The following is a 25840-nucleotide window of genomic DNA, read 5'->3' as shown; positions in this document are numbered from 1 at the left end:
GAGATTTAAAATAAGAGCTTTAAAGCACAAGATCCTTCTAAATATCAAATTTCATTAAGATCTGATCACCCGTTCGTAAGTTACAAATACCTCATTTTGTTATAATTTTCCGAATTACTCCCTCCCCCCTCCCCAAATCCACCAAAGAGAGTGGATCCAATCCTGTTCTTTCAGTCACGTATCTTGGACATGTTTTATTCCTCCCACCAAGTTTCATCCTAATCTCTCTGCTTTAAGTGTGTTCCAAGATTCTCCCCACCCCAAATGACGCTGTATCCGGTAGGGATTTAAAATGAAAGATCTGAGTTACGAGGTCCTTCTAAATTTGAAATTTCATTAAGATATGATCACTCCTTCGTAAGTTAAAAATACCTCATTTTTCCAATTTTTCAAATTTAATCCTCCCCCCTTCCCAACTCCCTCAAATAGAGAGGATATGTTCCAGTTGTGTCAATCACGTATCTAGGACTTCTGCTTATTATATCCACCAAGTTTGATCCCGATCCCCCCACTCTAATCGTTTTCCAAGATTTTAGGTCCCCCCCAACTCCCCTATATGTCATCAGATCCAGAGCGGATCCGTTCGCGTTGTGTCAGTCACGTATCTTGGACTAGTTTTTATTCTTCCCCCCAAGTTTCACCCTGATCTCTCAGCTTTAACTTTTTTCTAAGATTTCTGGTCCCCCCCCAACTCCCTTCCCCCTTAATGACTCTGGATCCGGTCGGGATTTAAAAAACAGATCTGAGTTACGAGGTCCTTCTAAATATGAAATTTTATAAAGATCCGATGACTCCTTCGTAAGTTAAAAATCCCTCATTTTTCTTATTTTTCAAAATTAACCCCCCCCCCCTAGCTCCCCTAAACAAAGCAGATCCGTTCCGGCTACGTCAATCACGTATCTAGGACTTCCGTTTATTTTTCCCACCAAGTTTCATCCCGATCCTTCCACTCTAAGCGTTTTCCAGGTTTTTAGGTTCCCCCCTCCGACCCTCCCCAATGACACCAGATCTGGTTGGAATTTAAAATAAGAGCTCTGAGACACGATATCCTTCCAAACATCAAATTTCATTAAGATCCCATTACCCATTCGTAAGTTAAAAATACTTCATTTTTTCTATTTTTTCCGAATTAACCTGCCCTCCACCCCCCAGATGATAAAATCGGGAAAACGACTATTTCTAATTCAATCTGTTCCAGTCCCTGATCCACCCGCCAAATTTTATCGTCCTAGCTTACTTGGAAGTGCCTAAAGTAGCAAAACTGGGACCAACTTAAGGGCTTTGCCCGTGGAGATAAGAGTGATATTGTAAATAAATCTGGTAGTTTTTTCTCTAATATTGGTTGTGAAGTGCAAAATAGTGTAAAAAATGGATGTCAACAGGTTCAAGAACATATCATATGTGATAAAAGTTTTGAATTAGCGTTTGATCCGTGTACACCCGATGAACTACTTAAAATAGTTAAATCTCTTAAATCAAATTCTGCTGGAGTAGACGGTTTATCTTTTCGAGCGTTTAAAGCAATAATGCATTATATACTCCCATGCCTGCTCTTCATCATTAATCTGTCACTTGAAAAGGGTAGTTTTCCTGATCAGCCAAAAGTTGCAAAAGTGATACCACATCATAAAGGTGGCCCTAAAAAGGAAATTGAGAATTGGAGACCAATTTCTATTCTTCCATTGTTTTCTAAACTACTAGAAAAAGTGGTTCATAATCGTCTACATAGCTTCCTAAAGTCTAATAGTTTACTGACTGAGACCCAATTCGGATTTCACAAAGGGCACTCGACGACGAATGCTCTGCAACATGTCGCAGAATCAGTGAATAGTGGTATAGATAGAAGTGAAACACCATTGTTTATATTTATTGATATTCGTAAATCATTCGATACAGTTAATTTTCAAACGCTAATAAGTCGGTTGGAGTCGTTAGGTGTCCGAGGAAGGTGCCTGAAATGGTTTGAAAGCTATCTAACAGGAATATCTCTTAAAGTAGTCTTGAGTGATGTGAACTCAACAGCATTTCCAGTGATGTGTGGAGTACCACAAGGTTCAGTGCTGGGTCCGCTTCTTTACCTTATATATGCTGATCTCATGCGTTTTTACCTGAAAGATGTGTGTCTTACCTCGTTTGCTGATGAGACCGTTTTAACTGTGTTTGCCTCATCTGTGGAGGAGCGGGTGAGAAAAGCGAATCTTGCACTGGAAAGGCTAGAGGTCTTTACTTCATTAAGTCTACTGTGCGTAAATGTGTACAAGACATTTTTAATGACGTTCTGCAGAGTTGGTACACCGCTAGATGTGTATGGACTCTTAACTTTATGTGGCAAAGCAATTCAGCAAGTTGATCATCTCCGCTATCTTGGTTTTATCTGGATTACCACCTGTCATGGAGATGTCACAGTGACGCTATTTCATCAAAAATTGCCCGTGGGGTTGGCACACTTCGTCGTGTGCAGCACTTTCTCCCACAGAGGATACTTCTAACTATATATTATTCGTTTGTTTATCCATATATCTCCTACGGCTGCCTCCTACGGAGCAGCAACTTCTTATCCAACTATACAAGAGTGCAAATTCTACAAAATAAAGCTGTTAGAACAATAGGTAGATATGTCCAGTATGTGCGTGACACCTGTGCTTGCTTTACTTCGCTGAAGCTCCTTAATGTCGGTCAGATAAGAGATTACCAGGCTGCTGTATTTGTGTTTCAGTGTATGAATGGCCTAGCCCCGGATGTCTTTAAGAGTTTTACCAAGCATTAGTGATCTGCATAATTATGGAACAAGGCATAGTAGTGATATCGTTGTGGATTTACGTCATGGTACCCGGTCACCATTCTCAATTAAACACCTGGGTACAAGTGTATGGAATGAACTACCAGTGAGCATTAGGGCGGCGGAACACGTACCTCAGTTTAAAAAGAAATGAAAAGATTATTTTTTAGGGGATAAATGCTGAATTTTACTATGGGTGGTAGGGTGATTAGGTGAAGAAGGGTGGGTTCGGGAGAAAAGGGTGGGGCAAGTGAGGTAAGGGCGGGCTAGGGAAGTACGGGTGGGCTAGAGAGGTAAGGATGGGCAGAAGGGTAAGGTGGGGTTGGGAGTGATGAAAGGGGGGAGGGAGAGTTGTGTATTAATGAGTAAGAGAGATTGGATTTGTTATTATAGGTAAGTAGATATGTGGACTTTAGCGCGAATACAAACCCTCATAGGTTTTCCCCAGCGCGAAAGTGTTGTAAATTTTTTTATTTATTTGTGGATGTTGAAATAAAAACTGGAACTTGAACTTGAAACTTGACAAAATTTGTGATCGCTTTATGTCACTTGGTTAATATATAATATAATACCAAGTGCCATAAAAATCTTTGCCCCTTCAAATTTTGTATTTTGTTGCCATTGTTCTGCTTAAAATGAGATTTCTTTTTTCCAAGGAGATGAAGTTATCTGTCACTCCCTGGTAGCCATCCCATAACACTTAATCTAGCATTGAAACAGGGGTGGAGCCTACGATTCAGTTTGGAGAGGCTCAAAGTCAATGGAGGTTCTAACGAATGAATTTGAAATATTGACTCTATTTTTCCAGAAGGTACTTTTAAGAGTATAGGACGGAAAATCATCCTGGGTCAAGCACAGCAGTCGGAGGAAGTGTGGTTATACTCATCAATATAACATCCTGGATCTTCTTATGGACTTTCCCAGGATTTCTTATATTTCAGTGTAATTTGCATCATTTCTGATGATGAACAAAATGGCTATCTCAAAATATTTATCTGTTGACTTTGGAGAAAAGATGAGCGTGGGAGGGGGCGTAGGTGCCCTCCAATTTTTTGGTCACTTAAAAAGGGCACTAGAACTTTTCATTTCCGTTAGAATGAGCCCTCTTGTGAAATTCTAGAACCACTTCGTCGATACGATGACCCCTGGGGAAAAGAAAGAAAAAAAAAACAAAAACAAAAAAACAAATAAACACGCACCCGTGATTTGTCTTATGGCAAAAAATACGAAATTCCACATTTTCGTAGATAGGAGCTTCAATTTTTTGCTCTAGGGTTCTCTGATACGCCGAATACGATGTTGTGATTTTCGTTAAGATTCTATGACTTTTACCCTATTTTCTCCCTATTTTCCAAAATATAGTTTCTCCCTATTTCCCAAAATATGGCAAATTTTCTCAGGCTCGTAACTTCTGATGACAAAGACTAAATTTGATGAAAATTATATATTTAAAATCAGCATAAAAATCCGATTCTTTTGATGTATATTTTATCATCAAAATTCCGTTTTTTAGAGTTTCGTTTACTAGTGAGCCGGGTCGCTCCTTACTACAGTTCGTTACCACGAGCTGTTTGATAACAAGAAGCTGATTTTCCGCCTGTTAGGACAACCTCCTGTTTGATTCACCGGAATTGAATTTTTGGTGAAAACATTTTCTTTTCCCTGTATTTGAACATTCTTTCTTTACTCGACAACGAAATTGCCATTAGGCTTGCACAATTTCTAAAAAAGAGTATTTTCTTCAGAATTTCAGCAAATTTAGGAGAAAATGGTCAAACACTTATTTTTCAGACTGTGACATTGCGCAAGAGCTTGTTTTTATCATAAGTTTGAAAAAAAAAGTCAGAAACGATACAAATTACATTGAAATGTAAGAAATCCTAGGAAAGTCCATAAGAACATCCAGGATGTTATATTGATGAATATGAACCACGCTTCCTCCGACTTCTGTACTTGACCCAGGATGATTTTCCTTTCTATACTCTTAAAAGTACCTTCTGGAAAAATACAGTTAACACTTTTAGAAAAGCTTTTTGTTTAAATTAAACATCTACTGTATTTAGGTGTCACTATTGAAAAACTGGGACAAAAAGTCAAATTTCAATGAAGAGAAAAAGACATTGAGGAGGAATTAATTCCTTCACATACACAATAATTTTACTCGTCCAAAAAATTGTTTTTTATTTAATTTTTGATTAGTTATTACAAATAATAAGGGTAAATCAGGCTTCATTTTCATGACGAAATTCCTCCCGTGACAGTAAATTTCTTCGAGGAGAGTTCCTCCCACATAAGAAAAAAAAATCTTCTCTCCCGTAAAATCCACTTCAAACAGTTCCGTCACAGTCGTCACCTTCAGAAAAATATACGTAACTGGTAGCCCTTTTGCCTTGGGCTTTGAGGGGTTATATTATCCAAAAGGCAATTATTGCTGAATCTTTCAGCTATATTGAAAAAATCTTAAAATTTTGATCGACTGAACTCTAAGAAAAAAAGTATAGGAGGGGGGCTATCTGCCCTCCGATCTTTATGGCTGCTTTTAAAAGGGCACTATCACTTTTGATTCCCAATCAAATTAGTCCTCTCCCGATCTTCTAGAAGCATTGGTTTGATACGATCATCCCTCTAGAAATATACAAACAAAAAAAGAATAAAAAATAAACATGTATTTTTTGATCTTTTTGGTAAAAAACGATAATTAAACATTTTAGTATTTACTAATACTACAGATAACTCACCACAGTACCAAGACGCCCAAGGCCAACATAGCTACGTACGCTCCTCCTCCAACTCAATATATTCAAAGCCTCCCTCTTTACACCCTTCCCAAGAAGTTCCTATTTCTTTTAAACCTTTATTTATGACACCCTCCCACCCCTGATGAGGATGACCTGTTTTCCATTTAGCCCTAGAAGGTTGACCTAAAAGGACAATCTTCGGCAATCTGTCATCCTTCATCCGCAGAACGTGGCCTAGCCATCTTAACCTTTCTTTCATTATAGCCCTAGAAAGCGGGATTGAACTACATTTTTTGTACAGGCTACTGTTTGAAATATGGTCAGTTAGCGGGTACCCAGAACAATCTGTAGGCAATTTCTCTTCAATACATCTAGTAAATTTTCATCCGCTTTTCGGACCACCCATGCTTCAGAGCCATAATTGACCACGGTCATCACTGTTGCTTACATTATTCTAATCTTGGTTTGCAGAATTATCTTCCTATTTTTCCAAGCTTTTGAAAAAACTGTGAAAAAACACCTTGAGCCATGGCTATTCTATTTTTAACATCTTCACTCCCCGTCTTTACTAATATTACTATTAATCAGGTTCAGTTTACGATAACATAATCAATAAGGTTTGCTGTCTTACGATCACGCGGATACCATGTTAACTTGTGAGCCAATTTATGACCATACACTGTATTGGCTATCACTAGGTTTTTACACCTACAAATTTGCAAAAGCCTGTAGCCATTACAGTTTTCTTTTCCTACACCAAATTTATCTAGGCTAGGATACCTTCTATCCCAATTTCTACCAGCCTGGGCCTTACATTCTCCTAATAAAAACACCATATTTCTACCTAGTTTCCTATTTATTTGCTCCTGTAACCGTAAGTAAAATTCATCTAAGTAACCAGTATCTCCATCAGTCGACCAACGGGTGCATATGCTACTATAACTGATACCCTGGACTTTTTAGGCATAAAATGAGCAACTAGTATTCCATTATTAATACCTTCCCAGCCTAAACAAGACTTAGCCGCTTTTTTATTTACTATGAGCCCTACTCCCTGCCTGTGTACCACATCCTTCCCGCCTGAGTAAACAAATTCTATATCACCTAATTTCATGCTTCCTACCCTTAGGATTTGAGTTCCTGAGACTCTTAATAAGTCCAGTTCAAACCGTCTGAATTCGTCAGTCAACAAGTCGATACGATAGTCATTTTTTAACGTCGTAGAACATTTCAAGTTCTAATTTTTATTTTCTTTAAATCATTGAAATTATTTTGGCCTCAGGAAAAGCATTGGTCTCGGTTACTAGTGCAGGACGGGGACCAACATATCTTCACAAGTCTACACCGAAGTACTTTAGCCGGCTTAGAGCTGGACAGAAAGAAGTCCCTGGGGCCTCCAGTATGATTGGACGCTGTGTGCAATCTTAGGCCCATCTTGGTCACAACATGTTTTTTAGCATTTGGCGATACTCTTCTATTAACAAGAGTCGAAATCCTGCACAGATAGTCCCAAGCCTATTACCTCCAACTCATTATATATTCATGCCAACAAATATTATGCTACTATGGGGAGGCAGCCCATAGTATATAAATTATTAGCATATAGTTAATTTAGTATTAATAAAAAAAATTATTTAGTATATAGGAGCTTGAAACAGCTAAAGTACAATTTTCTGATACTCTTAATCTGATATTCTAATTTTTATTAAGATTCCTTAACTTTTAGGGGTTGTTTCCCCTTTTTTGAAAATCTGGCATTGTATTTGGGCAAATCTTTTGGTTTAACTTATGACATATAAATTTCCGTTTTTAGAGTTTTGGTTACTCTTAAGTAATAATTAAGCGTATTACCTAAGCGTCACTCCTTGTTTACAGTTAGTTTTTGATGGTTAACACTAAACTTGATTAATTTTATTTATATGGCCAAATATTTTGATATTTCAATTTATATGTAATTTCCAACTCTAGAGTTTTGGTTACTATTAAGCTTTGTCATTCCTTGCTTCGCTCCTACAAACTATTTGATATATTCCTTTTTGCATAATTCATGCTTTGTGATGATTTTTACTTAAGATGATCTAATGCATTTGACTGATCACTCCTTCCATCCTGATCTACCAGTTAAGTGTATAATGCATGTAAACGATATCATTAAGTAAATGTCTTCAAAATGATAGTGTAAATTGTGGACATAGTCTATTTTGTGGATAGGAACTTGAAACCTCTACAGTAAGGTTCTCTGACATACTGACTCTAATGGGGTGATTTTCACTAAGAGTACTTACCTTTTTGGGAGTGATTACTCCTTTTTCGAAAATCAGGCACATTTTCTCAGAATCCTGGCTGTTCATGGATAATATCAATCTTAATGGATTACATACACTTGGAATCAGCATAAAAAGCTAATTATTTTGATGAATTAGTTATCATTAAAATTCCTTTTTATAGAATTTCGGTATTATTGTCCCTCAATCCCCCTTTCTTACAGTTCGTTATTTGATAGATCTAAGATGGCTTGGAGGCAAAAAAAGTTATTTTGTTGTGTTTTATTGGTACTTTTGTTGTGTGTTGGTACTTTTGTTGTGTTTTATGGGTTATATTACTGATTTCACTGCTATTTCCAACAAAAAATCCAATGTGTATGATTGTAAGCGGTGTTTCTTCTTTTCATTTATAAGCTTGACGTCACATTTCGTTATAATTCGACTTAATGAGTTGGCCAATCCCATTAATACTTTCAAGAAATTTTCCTGTGGCAACTACATTTTACTAGCAAAGACAAGATACTGTTATACAAGCCCTATGTTTTAAGCCTCCGCGGTTTTGTTTCGTTATTACCTAACTGTATTCGATTCCCGTCCCCCTCAAGTAAACTCACTTCAAATTAAATATTTAAAGTAAAACATGAACAACAGTTTTTCTTAGTTTTAAATCCCCTCCCCAAACAAAATATATAATTGAAATATATTTCAAGCGCTTCTCACATACCACCATCTCCACTAGAAAAGAGTGTATGTACCCCTCCCTCCACAAAAAATACAACAACAGAGGTATTTTTTTTAATATAGACCACCCTTTTAAAAGGAAAAAGTTTTTTGAACTATAAATCATTTTCAAAACAATGTTTCAAACAAAACTACTAGTGCCAGAATAACTCACTGCAGCGTCAGGCCGTCTGGTATGTAGAAATTGAAAGCAAAAAAACTCTTACTTGAAATACCATTAGAGATATCCCTGGGAGGTAGACCCCTTCTTCGTTCTTTTGGTGAAATCTTCTGAACAAAATTATTTTAGTTAGAGAAAATTAGTTAGATAAAATAAAATAATTTAATTAATTGAACACTTTCCTTATCATTTTGACAACGTCTCTATAGAAACAACTAATACTCAAATTATGAATCAAAGTGCTTTTCCAGCCCATTGTATTTTACTCTTTCTTACTTATTTAAAATTTCTCCTTTTTCCTGTTTTTATAGCCCTTTAAATTACATTTTAAAACACAGTGAGCAATTAAGCTATATATACACACATAGAAGCTTATTCTTACTGTTTCATCAGAAGAAACGTCAAAATATACAATGCGTGCATGTGGGAAAATGAGTAGGGATTTTTTCAACCTTTTTTTCTAATGAAGAAAGAAAAATAATTCAAAATCTAGGAAGGGACAGGGGGCATTTTTTCGATTTTTATATGGAGAAAAAAACAATAAAGGGTTGCTCAAAGCTTTAAACTTTTTTTCAAATAAGTGAAATTGAAACTTCAAACAATAAAATCCAATGAATGAAGTGGATTGCTGCCACTATGGGGATTCCTACGGTCTCCAAGCCAAACAAGAGGCTCTCCGGTGGTGTAAAATACAATCAGAAGAAATATAACCTTTTTATATCTCAATGACACAAAATATTCACTAAGTATCTATAATTTTTAACTTTAAACTTAATCATATCTAGGTTAAGTTGAGATTGCTACGGCACGTTTTGCGGATGACCGATGATCAATTACGAAAGTTTGTCCTTGTCTGCGAAAGGGGTGGAAAGAGGTCATAAAGAAAACACTTAAGTGAAATTAGAACTTCCGAGGAGGGCGTAAAGAGAGAGGCTCTGAATAGATTGAGATTGAGGAGGGGCGTTCGTAGTTTTGCCATCCTTAGGTGGATTGGTGCTGTAGTGAGTTGTTGGTAGTAGTAGTTAATCTCGTAAATCTTACTTCAGCCAAAAATGAAACACAATTAGTACAAAAAATAAATATAATAAGCAGTAAATCACATTTATATACAAAACAAATTCGAGATCAGTATTTAAATAAGACTAGGGTTAACAACCTAAATTGGAAACACCTAATCACCTACTTGTCATTACAAACAAAACAAAAAACAAGATAGTTGAAACATGTTCAAAAAAGAACTTAAAGCAGTTAAGAAATAATATGTAAAAACAACTAAAATTGACTTGACATGCAATAATAACGGAGATGAAGCTGAATACGAACTTAATGAACTTGACAAATATAAACTTGACAATAAGCCCTGAGCTTCTTTAAGGCATAAAACCAAAGCATTTAATTAGGATCCCAAGGGAGAATGGCTTGTTTTCTGAATTGTGGGAAATTAGTGTGGGAGATCAATGCCTTTTAAGCACAACAGAGAAACCTTATTAGAAGAAATTCAAATGAATTTATGCAATATTTCTAGGAATACTTCACAAATTTCCCTTTTAGCCATATTTACGGCCAAGAATTCTTAAAGTAGTTTCTTGGCCTCAGTTTTTTTCTGGCCTGACACTTATAAGTCTGAAAATTTCAAGTTTGGAATACAATTTTCACCTCCGGCGGGTCAGCTACTTCAGGCTAATAGAATTTGTAGTAAGCACAAAATAAATAAATCAATTGGAAAAAAAATGCAAAGCCAAAAGGACCAAAGTCTAAAACCAAATATTTTTGGTTATGGACTTTTGGTTTCGGACAAAACCAAACTCTAAATAAAATCAAAAAAATAAATTACCTATTACATTAAACCAGAACTTGTTTAAAGGAGTCAAAAGAGAGACAAAATGTGCATATGCCCCAAATTAAAAAAAAATCAACTGAATGAAATAACAACATATTGTCATTAGCACATGCACTATTTAGGTACCAGTTGATGTTCTGGTAATTTAAATGCCTGCCAGTGCTAGATTAAATATAATGATTTTTCACATACCTGAGATTACAACCTGACATGCCCTTGGTATAACCTGCCTCATGTAACTCATTTTCTTACACATTTAATTTGAAAAAAATAAATTAATGTAAAACAGACAAAAGAAAGAAAAAATATTTTGACCTTGGAACAAATAATTGGCCAACTGGTGTAGGGTCAGTGGGCAGAAATGATGTTTTTGCCACTGAAGATGCATACGTTTTAGGAATAGAATTATGTTTTGATTATTCCATAAAAATGGCAGAGGTAAAAAGAGGACGACAATGCTATACCCTCAAACTTCCTATACCTTTTCGAAAAGTAAATCCCGTTTATTCTTATTTTATATAGTTAGCAAGATGCTGTAGGCTACATCCTTTGTTCAAACTCGCACAAGATTTCACAAAAGACAACAGGACACAGGACAAGATTTCAATCTGTTCACACAGGACAATAATTTCCCATCGCAACAAGTGTCACAAGACTTAACTTTATTACTAACTTTATTACTTGGTGGGGGTGCTTTGCGCCCCCCAAGCCCCCCCCCCCCGCGCGTGTAAGTCGTTACGCGCCATTGTAGTTGTGTCCCTGTGTCCCACCTGTGAATATAGATAGATATATATCTATATATAAAAATAAGTTGTTTGTCTGTTGGTCTGTCGAGTGAGGTCATGTCATCATGTCGTCATGAAGTTAGTTGTCATCATGTTGTTATGACGATGACGTCATTAAAAGTATTTAAGAAAATCGTTCAAAGACAAATTTTTAATTGTAAGAAGATCGTGGACGGAAAAATAATTAATTGTAAAATGACTGAAGAACCTACAATGGCAACAGCCGAGGAAGCTGCTCAAAGAGTCTATGCCAAAAACTTGCGGCTGATAGAGAAAATTAGAAAAGAAAGCTTGCCGAGGAATCACAAGAACAGCAAGAAAACAGACTTGCGGCTAAAGAACACAAACCTGCGCAGTTAGATGAAAATCCACCTGGACAGCGAGATTCAAAACATATCAAAACTGAAAATGATAGCAATGATGATTGGGTTTGGGGTTTTGACTTGGATAAGGTCATCAATGCCTACCAGATTTTAGTTAAAAAAAGAAAGGTTCGGCGATATGTATTTCATAGTGACGCTGAAAAATAAAGAAGAAAAAGAAAACTGAAAATAGAAAAAAGGTAAAAAATTAAAAAAAAACTAAAAAGAAAAAAACACTCAAAGAGAAATTACAGACCGGGACACAAATGACAACAAGGACAGAAGGAATATAAATGACGACCGGGACACTCAAAGAGAAATTACAGACTGCGATACCGGGACAAAAATGACGACCAGGACACAGGGAATATAAATGACGACCAGGACACAGGTATTTAAGAATATCGTTCAAAGACAAATTTTTAATTGTAAGAAGATCGTTGAAAGAGAAATTTCTGATTGTAAAATGACTGAAGAACCTACAATGGCAACACCCGAGGAATCTGCTCAAAACGAATGCATTCAAGCCGAAGTAGCTGAGTTTGTAAAGCGTTATGTTTCAGGTTCTAGGTCCGAGAGGCTCCAGGTTTGAACCTTGGCTTTAGCATTAATAAAAAAGAAGGGAAAAACTAAAAAAGGTAAAAACTACGAAAAAACTAAAAAGAAAATACTAAAAAAATAAAAAAGCTAAAAAACTAAAAAAACAAAAACAAAAAAGGTAAAAAACTAAAAACTAAAGAAGAAAAAAAACTTAAAAAACTAAAAAAAAGGTAAAAACTACAAAAAAAACTAAAAAGAAAAAACTAAAAACTAAAAAAAACTAAAAACTGAAAAAGAAAAAAAACTAAAAAAAAGAAAAAAACTGAAAAATAAAGGAGAAAAATAAAACTAAGAGCCGGGGCACAGGGAATATAAATGACGACCGAGACACTCAAAGAGAAATTACAGACTGGGACACTGGGACACAAATGACGAATGGGACAGTCAAAGAGAAATTACAGACTGGGACACTGGGACACAAATGACGACCGGGATACTAGGAATACAAATGACGACCGGGACACAGGGAATGTTCGATTAGCAATCACCATAAACAAAGCTCAAGGGCAATCATTGGAATAATGAGATATAGATCTGAATATGGATTGTTTTTCCCATGGATAATTTTATGTTGCATGTTCAAGATTCGATAAACCTGACAATCTATTTATATGCACAGACAATGGGACATCGAAGAATGTGGTATATTCGCAAGTTTTACGTAGTTAAAAACATATATATCTATAACGAAAAGAGTAATATTTTCTCCTTTATCTATATTCACAGGTGGGATACAGGGAAACAACTACAATGGCGCGTAACTAATATGGTGCGTAACGACTTACGCGCGCGGAGGGGCTTGGGGGGGGCGCGAGGCGCCCCCACCAACTAGATGTTGGGGTGGCGCAAAGCACCACACCAACAGCTACTATATATATATCTATATATATTACTTGCGAAAATACAACATTGGCTGTCCCATTGTCTGTGCATATACAAAGCTTTATTTACTTATAATGACGTCATATGCAAACGCTCTTTTTACAAACTAACAAACATGCATACATACTACTCATTTTATATAGATATAGTAGGAAAAAAAATCTGTATCAAGATCTATACCGCATTTTTCTAATGATTGACCTTGAGCTTTGTTGATGGTGATTGCAAATGCAAATCGAATTGGGAATTGCAATCTTTTAAATTGAAAAGCCAGATCCATTGGAATCATGGGAATACAAGGAATAAGAACAGCCTCACCCTTAAAAGGCCCTGTCAAGATTGTTGCCTCTATTACGTTTTTCATTGTTTTTTACGGCAAGTCGCGTGCCATTGGAAAGCTTTGGAGGGTTTATATTTCTTAACAATATTATTGGTACGCCTATTTTTAGTCGTAGCACGTGTGGTGGAAACCCTGTGAGATCCAGGGAATTTAAGAATTCAGATGGATAATTAACCGCTTCATTCGGTTCCACAACTGTGTCGACTGACTTGTAAAGGACTGCCAGGTCTCGAATCTCGGTCAAAACAATAATGTTGATTTCGTGGACGTCTATAATTTTGGGTGCCAGAACCGCTCGTTCACTTAGCCATTTATGATTTTTATAATTGGTTAGAATATTCGGAAACACTTTTTCAATCAATTCATTTTTGGATATCACTAAATTACAGAATTCAGCAGGTGGTTGTATAAGTCCTGAAATTGAGTCTACTGGGAGCTTTCCGTTTCCAATTACCAGCAATTGATCTGAAAATGTTTGACCAGAGTCATCGTTTTGCTATCAGACACGCATATTTGTAGTTAATTTTAATGTCTTTACGCGTGCCCATAAATTAGAATTTTTCGGGCAAGCATTCATTTCGTCTGCAGGGGTTGATCTAGGTATTATAGGTAATGTTTGCCTGAAATCTCCCACAAGCAATATTAATGTGCTGCCAAAGGCTTTCGAATTTCCCCACAAATCCTTCAAAGATTGAAACAGAGCCTCGAGCGATTCTTTGTGTGCCATTGTGCACTCGTCCCAAATAATAAGTTTGCATTGCTACAATACTTTACCCATCCCAGATGATTTGGAAATATTGCACGTGGGAGTTTCTGTAGAATGCAAATTTAGAGGTAATTTCATAGCGGAATGAGCAGTTTTTCCACCAGGCAGCAACGTTGCAGCTATTCCGGACGATGCAATTGCCGACGCTATATCATTTTTTTATCGAATTGATGCCAGAATCAGTTTTATCACAAACGTTTTACCAGTACCTCCTGGCGCATCCAAAAAGAAAATTTCTCCAACGTTGTTATCGACAAAATGCATTATCGTATCATAAATGACTTTTTGCTCTGACTTTTTGCTCCCAAATCCTGAAGAGGTTTGTTTGCCATACATACGCACTAATCTTCAATAAAAACTAAAGTGTAGTTATAAATTTCTGATGTAAAATCAAAAGTCATATCTGACATCTCTAACCGTTTTCAATGGAGTATATCTTCGGACATTTTCGATTTATATTTTCCCATAACTCTGTAGGAGCTAATGGAGAGCAAGTTGTTAGTATGATTCCAAACAATGCACGAGTTTGACTTGGAGTTGACGTTTCGCACACGTCATTGATGCAGTTATCCCAGTGTTGGTCATTCTCCAATAAATGCAGAGCTTGGCATGCACTACGGTAAGTGTCATGCATAGTACTGTTTACAGTTCTCAAATACTCAAAGGATGTCGGACCGGGTACATTCACCAAAAGCAGGCGTAGAAAGAAGCATTCATGTTGATTGGGATGAACGGTGTAGAGTCTTCCTATCGTGGTATTTTGAAGATGGTAGGTTGGCCGTCGACTGAATTACCCTGTTTTCGACGTTCAAATACTTTCATTTAGTATTCCACGTGTAATACGAAGGTACTTCAGTATACAGCAGGTTTTTTGCAAAAGAATCATTTTTGCATAACAAAAAGAAAGCAGTTAGCGTTGTATCCGGTGGATTCAGGGCTCTTTGTTGCACGTTGGATTCGGAAAAATAAACACATTGACCATTCTGTAAATTTACCGCTAAGTGAACAACAGCTGGACTTCTTTCATGTATCGGAAATGAAAGAATTCGCCAAACAGCTTCATTACTGCTTATGTATCTTCCAGCCTGATATTGTACGATTTCGTCGATATCACTGATTTCGGACTGCAAGCCAAAAACTGCCATGTCATTGCCTTTGTTGACATATTTACATATGTATTTGATTGCCTTTATGGAGTTACAGTTTTCAACGTTTATGATTGCATTAAATGTTTTTGATAATAATGGGGAATATAGAACAACCCACTGGGTATCTACTTCGATGGTGGTACCATTACGCTTCTTTATCATTGCTGTTTTACCTCCATCTTCAGTAGATTTTCTTCTATATTGTTGGTAACCATCATTGCCAGTAATTGTGTTGGGTACTAAAAGTCGAGGATATTGCTTTGTGCACCTTACTTTGGCCATGCATGGTGATTTTTCCTTCAGTGCACCGCAAGGTCCATGTATCATATTTTTTACCAGAATACCATATAAGCCCTTATCGACATTTTCATCAGGTATTTCAGCGGATATCACATCATCAATTTCATTAGAAGTAATTATATCATTTAGCCAGATTAGTATATGTGCGTGTGGCAATCCTCGTTTTTGCCATTCCACTGAGTACATCCAGCATCGCACTGACCTAAACACTTTAAGTTTTACTATGTAGTTTATCAGTGATTTCAACTTTTGCCAAAAGACAATTGTCCCACCAATTGTCCTTGAAGTAAAAGCTGCTGTATCTCGTCCCAAGATTGATTACATTTAAATGTAATAAATAAATCTGGACGCCCATAGAGACGAACATATGCAATAGCATCTTGAGCATATTCATGCATATGACGGGGACTGCCAGCATATGACGAAGGTAAAATCGTTAATCTTCCAACGTTTGTTGTATTACCGTCATATACAACTACATCTTGCAAATGAATGTATTGTTCAGAGCAGAGCTTGGTCTGATTCAGACGGATAAATAGCAAAAGTTCCGATTCAATTTTTTCATACATATCAACGATGTATTGGTGAAACAACTGACGGCATTTTAAAATATAATTGTCTTCATCCTGCCAAATCATTAGTCTATAGGAATAATAATATACTGTGCTGCATTTCTTATTCATTTCTTTATTAGTGGCTGGATTTATCAATTTAATATTAAAGTGATAGCCGTCCGCTCCATCCCAAAAAATGATAGGATATTGTAGGGCATCGTAGCATCGATGAGTTTCAGCAATTCTTGCCAACTGAGCGTTTCGCTTATGAAGGATAATATCTCGAGGTAAAAACCGATCACCGACCATAACGATTGCCACTTCGTCGATAGTTGAAGCATTGTATCTACGCACATGTTGGCCAGGATGCGTTTTGTCAGCGGAAATAACAATTTTATGCGTATCAGAAGGCATCAAATCGATGGCTGTTTTGAACAGACGCACTAAATTATTATTTTCATGGCAAAGATGTTGCAATTGGGATATGATAGTCCTTTCAACTTCGGGAGAAATTTCGCAACGTGCATTCAATCCAGAATTTCTATCACTGATGAAGTGTAGATGTAAAAATTTATGATTCTCGCCTGAGAATGGTAGAAGGGACCCTGAAGGGACTGGAAGGGACTTAAAGTAGGCATAATTGATAAAGTAGGCTAAAGTAGGCATAAATTGATCTGGATTTTCGATTTGGGCACCAAACGACGTCATTTGGAAACATGAGTTATATTTTCTGATCTGTGATATAAAAAAAAACGCTTAGATTCTGACGTAGTTCCAGTAAGCAAAGTCTTTAATGGTTCTGGTGGTGCAGCCAGTAGAGGAAGTTTAACTTTTCCTGAGGCGCAACACATTCCCATTGTTTCACCATTGAATCTCAAGGCCTTGCAATAGGGACGAATTTTAGACATAGTCTCGATTTGAACACATTTACTCAAGCTATATTCATCGACTGGGCTGTACCTGAATGCCAGGTGAAAATCTTCAGGTTGCTCTTGTGATTTCTCGGCACACTTTCTTTTGGTGATTTCTCTTTGAGACACAAGCCTGTTTTCACACTGTTGTTTTGGTTCCTCGGCACGCTTTCTTTTCATACTTTCTGTATTAGCCGCAAGCCTATTTTCTTGCTGTTCTTGTGATTCCTCGGCACGCTTTCTTTTCTTACTTTCTCTATCAGCCACAAGCCTGTTTTCATGTGTTGTTGTGATTACCCGGCACGCTTTCTTTTCTTACTTTCTCTATCAGCCGCAAGTCTTTTGGCATAGACTCTTTGAGCAGCTTCCTCGGCTGTTGCCATTGTAGGTTCTTCAATCATTTTACAATTAAAAATTTCTCTTTGAACGATCTTCTTACAATTAAAAATTTCTCTTTTAGCGATCTTCCTAAATACTTATAATGACGTCATATACTAAGCGTCGTCATAACAAACATGACGACAACTAACTTCATGACGACATACAGCTCAATCCTTATAATGACGTCAGTCGACAGATAGACACACAAACAAGCAACTTATTTTTATACTTATTTTTATACACCCCAACACCTAGTTGGTGGGGGCGCTTCGCGCCCCCCCCCCCAAGCCCCCCCGCGCGCGTAAGTCGTTACGCGCCATAATAGTTACGCGCCATTGTAGTTGTGTCCCTATGTCCCACCTGTGAATATAGATAGATATATATATATATATATATATATATATATATATATATATATATATATATATATATATATATATATATATATATATGGTTTTAACTACGTAAAACTTGCGAATATACAACATTCTTTGCTGTCCCATTGTCTTTGCATATAAATAGATTGTCAGGTTTACCGACTCTTGAACATGCAACACATAATGGTCCATGGGAAAACAATCTGTATTCAGATCTATACCTCATGATTCTAATGATTGCCCTTGAGCTTTGTTGATGGTGATTGCTAATCGACCATTCCCTGTCCCGGTGTCCCGGTCGTCATTTACATCCCCCTGTTTCCCCCGGTGTCCCCGTTGTAGTTGTGTCCCTGTGTCCCGGTCGTCATTTATATTCCCTGTGTCCCGGTCGTCATTTGTATCCCGGTGTCCCGGTCTGTATATACATTCGTTTTTTAGTTTTGTTTTTCTCCTTTATTTTTTTCCTTTTTTTTCTTTTTTAGCTTATTTAGATTTTTAGATTTTTTAGTTTTTTTATTAGTTTTTATTTTTTTTTTCTTTTTAGTTTTTTTGTCCCGGTCGTCATTTATATCCCCCTGTTTCCCCCGGTGTCCCCGTTGTAGTTGTGTCCCTGTGTCCCGGTCGTCATTTATATTCCCTGTGTCCCGGTCGTCATTTGTATCCCGGTGTACCGGTCTGTATATACATTCGTTTTTTAGTTTTGTTTTTCTCCTTTATTTTTTTCCTTTTTTTTTCTTTTTTAGTTTATTTAGATTTTTAGATTTTTTAGTTTTTTTATTAGTTTTTAGTTTTTTTTTCTTTTTAGTTTTTTTGTAGTTTTTAACTTCTTTTTAGTTTTGTTAATTTTTTTTTTTTACTTATGTCCTGGTCGTCATTTATACTCCCTGTGTCCCGGTGCTTTGTTGATTGCTAATCGAACATTCCTTTTGTCCTGGTCGCTTTCTCTTTGAGTGTCGTCATTTATTTTTTTCTTTTTTAGTTCTTTTAGTTTTTACCTTTTTTAGTTTTTTTTAGTTTTTTAGATGAAAATTTTTTTTAGTTTTTTCCTTATTTTCTTTTTCGTTTTTTATTGGTTTTTACCTTTATGTTAGCTTATTTTTCAGTTTTTTCCTTTTTTTTTAGTTTTTTTTTATTTTTTATTTTTTTTAGTTTTTTACCTTTTTTTAGTTTTTTTAGTTTTTTTAGTTTTTTTAGTTTTTTAGCTTTTTTACTTTTTTTATTAGTTTTTAGTTTTTTTGTAGTTTTTGCCTTTTTTTGGTTTTTTCAGTTTTTTTTTAGTTTTTCATTGGTTTTCACCTTTATTTTAGCTTATTTTCCAGTTTTTTCCTTTTTTTTAGTTTTTTTTAGTTTTTAGTTTTTTTAGTTTTTTACCTTTTTTTAGTTTTTTTAGTTTTTTTAGTTTTTTAGCTTTTTTATTTTTTTTATTAGTTTTTAGTTTTTTTTGTAGTTTTTGCCTTTTTTTAGTTTTTTTAGTTTTTTAGCTTTTTTATTAGTTTTTAGTTTTTTTTGTAGTTTTTGCCTTTTTTTAGTTTTTTTAGTTTTTTAGCTTTTTTATTTTTTTTATTAGTTTTTAGTTTTTTTGTAGTTTTTGCCTTTTTTTAGTTTTTTCAGTTTTGACGTCACCTGATCCAGTTTTTTCAGGTGACGTCACCTGATCCACGATCCACAGATCCACAGACAACTTATTTTTATATATATAGATAGTTTTTTTTTTTTACTTATGTCCTGGTCGTCATTTATACTCCCTGTGTCCCGGTGCTTTGTTGATTGCTAATCGAACATTCCTTTTGTCCTGGTCGCTTTCTCTTTGAGTTTCGTCATTTATTTTTTTCTTTTTTAGTTCTTTTAGTTTTTACCTTTTTTAGTTTTTTTAGTTTTTTAGATGAAAATTTTTTTTAGTTTTTTCCTTTTTTTCTTTTTAGTTTTTTATTGGTTTTTACCTTTATTTTAGCTTATTTTTCAGTTTTTTCCTTTTTTTTAGTTTTTTTTTATTTTTTATTTTTTTTAGTTTTTTACCTTTTTTTAGTTTTTTTAGTTTTTTTAGTTTTTTAGCTTTTTTACTTTTTTTATTAGTTTTTAGTTTTTTTTTTGTAGTTTTTGCCTTTTTTTAGTTTTTTCAGTTTTTTTTTTTAGTTTTTTATTGGTTTTTACCTTTATTTTAGCTTATTTTTCAGTTTTTTCCTTTTTTTTTAGTTTTTTTTAGTTTTTAGTTTTTTTCGTTTTTTACCTTTTTTTTAGTTTTTTTTAGTTTTTTTAGTTTTTTAGCTTTTTTATTTTTTTTATTAGTTTTTAGTTTTTTTTGTAGTTTTTGCCTTTTTTTAGTTTTTTTAGTTTTTTAGCTTTTTTATTAGTTTTTAGTTTTTTTTGTAGTTTTTGCCTTTTTTTAGTTTTTTTAGTTTTTTAGCTTTTTTATATTTTTTATTAGTTTTTAGTTTTTTTTGTAGTTTTTGCCTTTTTTAGTTTTTTCAGTTTTGACGTCACCTGATCCAGTTTTTTCAGGTGACGTCACCTGATCCATCCACAGACAGACAGACAACTTATTTTTATATATATAGATTTATATATATAGATTTAAAATAATACAAGAGACGGCATTTTCATTTCGTTCTTACATTAGGTAGGTAGTACCAAAGCTTACAAATAAGTAGCATAGCCTGAAGAGAGAACATGAACTGAATAGGTTTAGTTCACGTTTGTCGCGTAGTTAGTGTGTAGCAAGCCGGTAAATCAGAAAAAAACAACATGAAACTAAAATCCTTTGGATGGACTTGAAGACATTATGGGACAATAGCTGGGAACAACCTTACTGAGGTAGAAAAATCGAATAAAAACTGGACAATCGCTGTCGAATATGGAATGAAACGAAGGTGTTTTTTCTTGTCATTGGAAGTGTACATCTTTTAGAAACAAAATTTTTCTTGGATTGCTGTTTGAAAACAACAATGTACAAATTTGATGACCAATTAAACAATGAAATGCAGCTTAATTCATGTCTTGTTCTATGATGGACCCTATTTCTTTATTTCACCTTGAGTAATTCGAAAGACGTTATGTATTATGATTGCAAAACTTATTTTTCCTGAAAAACCTTCTAACTACCCCTCAATTTTCTCGTAACATACAGCTCATAAAATGCTTTATATCCCCTGTTCAGACCAATGAAAATAGCTGGGAAAGGACACGCTTGATATTGAGTAATGGCCGTATGATGCTTATACTATGGCTGTATGACATGATGTTGGACGTATCTTGACAAGTAAAAGAACCTTCTATACATCAGCAATGGGTATTTAATAGCAGTCAACTAATTCGAAACACCCTTTTTGCTTTTCTACTCTTTCGTAAGATTTAAACAACGCAACATAAGGCCTCTTGAGCTAACCACGTCCTTCTCGATCTACACAACAGCTTTTGGTCGGTTTGCCAATAGTCTAACATACGAGAAAAGGAGAGATTACTTTCCTATAATTCTGGGGTAAAAAGTAGCCTTAATTTTATTGACTTATGACTGTAAATATCATAAGCAATAAAAAAAATCCAAAAACCTCGTCTTTTTTATAAACTGGATTGGTCTCATTTAAAATTCTAAGCCAATAAGAAGAACACTTAAATTTTATGGATTGGTTTTTCCGTGTGGAATTCTAAAACAGTAAAAACTCCCAACAGATTTTGACTAAAGATCTTATCCTGATTTTTTTTTTTTTTTTTTTTTACCAATAAATTCCCTGTTCTTTTGTGGCCTACCTGTAATAAACCGGAAATGTGTTTTTCAGCGTCCACCTACAAAGCAATTTCAAAACATTAAATTAAAATGCAACATGAATTTGATGCTTAATATGCACACTGACAGACAAGCTACTAGTTACAAAAACTTAATATCTACTCATGAGGGAATTTAAGCCTTTTCTTTTGTACTGATTTATAAATATACTACTTAAGCCCTAAAACATTTTATTGCAAGATTCTAGAAGAAATAGGCCATCAAATCTTAATATTTGTAATCTAAAATTTCCTTGTAATCTCAAACTCAATCAAATTAATTTTAACTTTTGAAAAATGCATCTTTGCATTTAATTTAAAGTTAAATATATTTACAAATTTAATTTAGATTAAATTTAACTTCTAATTAACTTAAATCTAAGATTGAACTTTTAGCATTAAATTTTGGTGGAATCCCCAACAATCATAAGAAATTCTTGCATGATGTTTAGTAATTTGGTCAAAGCCTTTAAATGCTTTTATCTTAATACAAAAATAAACATGGTCACAATTAAAAATCTTTAACTCTAACTTAATTTTTCTACCTCTTTGATAAGTAACAAATGGCCAACAGAAACAAAGCAGCTGCAGAGGGAGCAAACAGGGGTATTGGATCGCCCTATCTCCCCAAACCCCACCCCACCCCCTCTTTCCTAAAAGATCAAAAGATAAAACAGCCCCATTCTTTTAGCATTGAACAAAAATATGACACTGCCCATTTCTCCTTCTCCTGGCTTAGGGAACTCATTTATGTTTGCCTTCACCCAAAAAAAAAGTGCAAGCACTCTACTTATACTCAGCAGTAAGAAGCATTTTGGGTACACCTTAGCAACACATGAAAAAAAATACAGAAGCTACGTTTCAAACAGATCGCTACTAAATTGTCTTAGACCTTGCTAAGAGATACCCAGCATCCGAAACAAGATGTAACCCTGAATTTATATCCCCATTACTGGTCCTCTTGTTGCTGTCGTATATTCATAAACTTGTAAAAATATGTCACAACAACCATAAAACACAATCCTTGTCTTTCAAAATATTCCCTAGAATCACTTATAACAAAAAAATAACACTCACTGAAAAAATAACATCTGCAAAAATTGGATCAATAGCATTTATACTGTTACAAAAATATTGTATCTCTGAGAATAATTGCAAGATACTGCTGGAAAATTTTTAAATAAAATAATCTGTTAGTCCTCTAACACCGTCCTGTTGGAATCATCCGATTTTTCCTAAGAGCCCATGGTCAAAAATATACCCAAATGCTGAGGGAACAGCGTAGGGGTTAATTCCACAAGATTTATCCAGATTCCTCATCCCTAAGAAGAATGAGGATTTCTCATAATCAAAACCCTCTTTTTAAAGCATCAGCCTTATTATGTTGGACGCTATGAAAAATATGGAATTTGTATTTTTTGCCAGAATACAGATCACGGATACGTGTTTATTTTGTTTCCCCATGGGTGATCGTATTGACCCAGTGGTCTTAGAATGTTGCGAGAGCACACATTCTAACGGAAATCAGAAGTTCTAGTACCCTTTTTAAGTGATCAAAACATTTCGAGGGCATCTAGGCCCCCTCCCAAGCACATTTTCTTCCAAAGTCACCGGATCAAAATTTTGAGATAGCCATTCTATTCAGCTTAGTTGAACATCTAATACCTATGTCTTTGGGGACGACTTAATCCCCCAGAGTCCCTGGTAGGGGGGCTGCAAGTTCCAAATTTTGACCATTGTTTACATATAGCAATGGTTATTAGGAAGTGTACTAATGTTTTCAGGGGGAATTTTTCGCGTCAAGGTGGGAGCAGGTCGGGGGGGGGTTACGTGGGAGGATTTTTCCATTGAGGAATATATCATAAGGGAATAGAATTTCCATGAAGGGGGTGCAGGATTTTCTAGTATCATTAAAAAAAATAATGAGAAAATGAATTTTTTTTTACCTGGAAGTAATGAGTAGCATGGAAACTTAAAACGAACAAAAAATATTATGGTAATAAGGGGGCTCGTCTCCTCTACAATACCTTGCTGTTTACGCTAAAGTATTGTTAGTAATTTCAACTATTTATTCTACGGCCTTTGTGATTCAGGGATCATTCTTAAGGATTTGGGATATAATTCAAGCTTTAGCGTAAAGAGCAAGGCATTGACGAGGGGTCAAACCCCCTCAGATACGTAATAAATATAAACAAATATAGAAGTTCGTTACGTAAGTTAATTCGTAAGGTACGTATGTTTATTACTAACAAAAACGTTCGTACAAAAAAAATAAAAAATCTAGTAGCATTTGTAAGTCCCCAACCCTTTTTTTTTCGAAATCATCCGATCAAAACTATGAGAAAGCCTTTTAGCAAAAAAATATAATATGCAAAATTTTTTTAATTAGTCATGTGCGGTGAGCCAAAATCAAAACATGCATTAATTTATAAAAGTTCAGAAACTATATATAAAAAAATCAAGTTCTTTTAACTGCAAGTAAGGAGCGACATTAAAACTTAAAACGAACAGAATCTACTTCGTGTATGAAAGAGGTTGTTCCCTCCGCAACGCCTCGCTCTTTACGCTAAAGTTTTTTTTTATTGTTTTAAAAAGTAGATTTGTGGCAGAGTCAAACTTTAGCGCAAAAAGCAAGGCATTGCGGAGGGGACAATCTCTTTCATATATGGAGTAAATTGTGTTCGTTTTAAGTTTTAATGTCGCTCTTTAATTGCAGTTTAAAAATTGTTTTTTTTTATATTTAATCATGCCATAAAAGGAGAAAAAATAAGTATGGTACTAAGAGTGAAAGAGAGAGAGAGAGAGAGAGAGAGAGAGAGAGAGAGAAAGAGAGAGAGAGAGAGAGAGAGGGGGGGGAAGGAGACAGATAGAGAGAGTGATAGAGTAAGGGGATTACGTTTAAATTATTATAGATTGAGCGAGCTTTAACATAAATGTGCTATTTTGCGTCTTACTAACATTGATGAATTTAAATAATAAAAAATCAAAAATATAATTAATGAATCTATTGTAATTACTGAGGTATATCTAGCACATAAACACCATTAAAGAGCCAAATAAGTTAGGACATAACTACCAACATAAATAACAATAATGTTGCAAGTTCTATGTAACTGTGGTGATGCATGCACGCATGAGTCTTTTATTCGAAAGGTTTGCTCTCAGTGAAGGGGGAGGGGTATCGAATTAACTGATAAAGGTCAAGCTGTAAGTTTTGAGTCAAGGGATTCTGAAACAAGCACATAGTACGTCTGCAACTATGTACGTACGTACGTGACGTATGCATATATACGTACAGAAAAAGACATTAGGAAATGAGATTTTGTCAAGAAACAAAACATTAGGGGATGAGTTTGGTTATAGATTTTCTAAATCAATTTAACCAAGACTTATGAAGAAACTTCGAAAAAACTTGAAATAACAAAAAGTATCCACAATTGTAGCAGAAACTTTTGTCTGAGCCACTATAGTTCGAACATTGTGTCATTTTATTATTTCACTTACAGCACTATCGATACTGAAATAATTTTGAAACATAAGAAATGTTAAAACCTCTATATAATGGATTGTATATAGAATGGGCATATAATGAGTTGAAATATTTGCATGTAATTTTGAAACATAAAAAATCTGCTCAAACTTCTAAATAATGTTACCAGGCAAGGTAAGACTAGTGGAACTCCAATACTGACTTTGATGACAAGTTAGGAAGTCCAATGGTTTAGATGACAAGTCCAATACTGACTTTGACGACAAGTTAAGCGTTGATTTGTCAAAAAGAGTCATAATTTCTTCAGGTTTAAAATAACTGGACAAATTTATCACAAAAACAATTTAGTCCATCACAGACCCTTGAAGGCTATTTTGAACCAAATTCATATGGCCAAATGTACTTTTTAGACCCAAATGGAGACGTCAAATACACCTTTCACATATTTTATATTAGTTTGGTATATTAACATTATTATATATTAGCAAATATTAGCATGGTATTTTACACCGAGGTAGTTATATATTTGAGTTTGAATCCAGAACGTAAGGAATAGGAAATCATCAACACTTAATAGGTATTTCATTTAGAAATAAGAGCCTTTGGAGCTATGTTGGATTGGATTTTGAAAGGACGCCGTGCTGCCATGAAAATGAACAATTG

Source organism: Artemia franciscana, chromosome 13 (assembly GCF_032884065.1).
Source record: "Artemia franciscana chromosome 13, ASM3288406v1, whole genome shotgun sequence".
NCBI lineage: Eukaryota > Metazoa > Arthropoda > Branchiopoda > Anostraca > Artemiidae > Artemia > Artemia franciscana.
The sequence above is the reverse complement of the archived record's forward strand: the minus strand, read 5'-3'. Positions refer to the sequence as shown.